Raw genomic sequence first — 2,997 nt, 5'->3', positions numbered from 1 at the left:
GGGCAGGGTGGAGGGTTCCACTTCAGCCCGATGTTCGCAGCCACCCAGGCAAGCACGGCTGCCATCTCAGTGTCCGCCTCATCCTGCGCTCTACTGCTCGTGGGAGGGAGCTCAGAAGATTCATCCACTTCCAATAGCATAAGCCCACCCTCCAATGCTATGACCAAAAGCTCATCCTCATCGCGAGCTGCGAACGACACATTAAATACGCCCTGAGGCGGACCGCGTGTATCGCTCGTCAGCTCTTCAGGATAGAACAAGCTTGCTGGGGGATGGGAGGTCCGCAGGGGTTGAGCTGGCGAAAACGCTCCCATATCCGCATCCAGATCGCCCGCAGTGATTGCTGACCCGGCCGGCTGAGCATCAGCCCAGAACGGAGCGGGTCGGGGAGCAGCTGCGGTGGCTCCTTGCTTCATGAAGAAGGAAGTGAGCCTCTACTGCAACGTTCTGATGGGCATGTTCTCGCAATGAGAACATAACCCTTACACAAAAGCTGCCTCAGCGTGCTGGTGCCCCAAGCACTCGAGACATATTCCAGAGGGGAGAGATAACGGCCGGAAGGACATCGTTAAAAATACAGCAAGCGTTTGCGCAAGCTCTTTTAGAAGGAAATATACTCTTTTGAATATTCTCTTTTACCATCCGCAGACTCAGCCGCCGAAGCGCCCAGGGGAAGCACAACACTTGACCGTGTGAGGGTGACCACTGATATGCGCCGTAGAATCCAGCATCGTAAGTGAAAGGTGAGAGGATGAACACAAGCATGCATTCGGCTCCGAAGAAAAAATCTGAATGAGTGATGCATGCCATCTCCTTTTATTCTCATATGTTCGGGGCAGAGAGTGGCATGCAAATTCCACTCGCCAATTTTCATTGGCCTTTTCTATTTTAAGCAAAGCTGATTGGGGCTCTCAAGATCGAACCCCTAGTGTCACTACATCGACACAACATCGAGTGAGTGACAGACATGGAACTCTTTCATACTGTTTTTGAAAGAAATGTTTTTTTGGAAATTTGTTCCACTATCACAGCTGTAGTGAAGTTGCTGGGAAAAATCTCTTTGAAGTGGAATAAGCAGGTCATTTCATGGCTGCTTGCAGCCACGCTACTCAAGTAGAAGCTGAGGACATTTATCTGAATTGAGAAATGGTCTCATGAAATATTAAAAGCCTCTAGAGGGTGTTCTCTAGAGGAAAATAGAAAAGATGACTAGCTGTGAATCCTAACATATAATAATATGTGTTGCCAGTACTCAATGTGGTAGTAAAATGTATTGTGTGTTCGTGTATGTTTGTCAAAGGGGGAGTTTCTTTCATCTTACCACAGCCTCTCTGGCGAGCCTAAGGGCTGACTCAGATGTTGACCAGCCCCAGCGTTATGTGCAGTTTAAACGGGAGAAGAATTAAAGTCCCAGAAAAGTCAAAAGTCCAATCCCTCCATACAAACGGAGAACAGGGGGAAGAGAGGAAAACAGATGGCTTTTCTGAAGGCACAGGGATGCACGTCCACTTCTCCACGGCTGGTTGGGAGCGTCTCTCAGCTTCACCACCTACTGACATCAACACTGGATTGGTGCCCCACCTGGTCAAAGTCCTCTCTTAAATAGGCATATCCTCTTCCGGCATACAGAACCACAACTGATATCAAGGTACTCCCCCCAATCGATGGAGAGTGTATTGTTTAAGTCTGTCTGAGCACCTAATCTATTCTTAACACAAGGCAACATAAAGAAATGTGGATGCTGGTGGAGTTTGTATGTTCTCAGACCAGTGGTTCCCAACCCTGTTCCTGGAGGCCCCCCAACACTACAAATTTTGGTTATCTCCATAATTAAACACACCTGATTCATCTCATTAGCTCGTTAGTAGAAACTCCACTTCCTGAATTGGGTCAGATAAGGGAGAGTTTTTTCAACGAGCTCATCACAGTGCCTTCTGGGATTGCCTTGTCTGTGAAGGACACATATGATAATCCGTTCTGCCAAAATGAGATATCTTAGAAGCCAGCTTACTTTTTGGAATAGACTTCATGGCAGAAGCACACCTGTGATGCCTTAAAATGCTGCCTCCAGAGGTAGCTTTCTAGGTTAAGAACAGAACCCTTTTCCTATATTTCCAGGGGTTATTGTTATTCTGTTCTCTTAGACATTTGAGACACTAATGCAGTTATGTGCATATTCTTCATTTGCATATATCATGTTTCAATATCTGTGAATATTTCCAGGTTTGCTTTTCTCCTTTATCTTTTCTAATTAGTATCTATTGGGACACCTTGAAGTGCATCTCTTGTAAACTTGGGTTAACCAAGAAGGGTTGAGTTTCTCTCATACTAATGACTGAAGTTTTAGCAAAGTGACTGTGCAATTTGCAGTGTGCAGTTATATTTAAATATATTTCTTAACATAGAACAAAGCTGCTGGAGGGTCCAGGGTTTCATGTTGAATATAAAATGCAGGAGTGGTGTGGTATGAAACCCTGGACCCTCCAGTTCAGATTGTTCAAAATTTGGAAACACAAGTGCTCTTTGTTATACTTTTTCTCTGTCCTTCAGCTTTAAGTAATTTTATTTTGCTTAAAATAACTACAGTGCCCACCCACTTTTTCAGCCGTCTTGTTTCCAGAAGTATTTTTCACATTAATTTTTGCAATAGGGATTTCATAAAATCCTTTATAAATGAGTTTTCAGCCATGAGCTAAACCAACCAGTTCCCAGGTAAGTCTAATTACAAACTTTGTTTTGAAGCAAAAAAGTATTTAAAAATGGACTAAATAAATTACTTAAAATCTTTCATAAGGCAATGAACTACAGTCCAAAGGAGAATTGCAAATAAAGCAATCAAATTAAAAATTATTATTTTTTATTTATTAAACTATTGATGAAGTTGTTGATTATAGGTATAGAATCAATATCTTTTAAAATTATTGCAAAATATTCAGATACATTTTTGATTTCATGTTCAGTCATGAAACTTTACATGGCACAAGCTGATAGATTCTT

The sequence above is a fragment of the Myxocyprinus asiaticus genome, chromosome 43 (genome assembly GCF_019703515.2).
Source record: "Myxocyprinus asiaticus isolate MX2 ecotype Aquarium Trade chromosome 43, UBuf_Myxa_2, whole genome shotgun sequence".
Lineage (NCBI taxonomy): Eukaryota > Metazoa > Chordata > Actinopteri > Cypriniformes > Catostomidae > Myxocyprinus > Myxocyprinus asiaticus.
The sequence above is the reverse complement of the archived record's forward strand: the minus strand, read 5'-3'. Positions refer to the sequence as shown.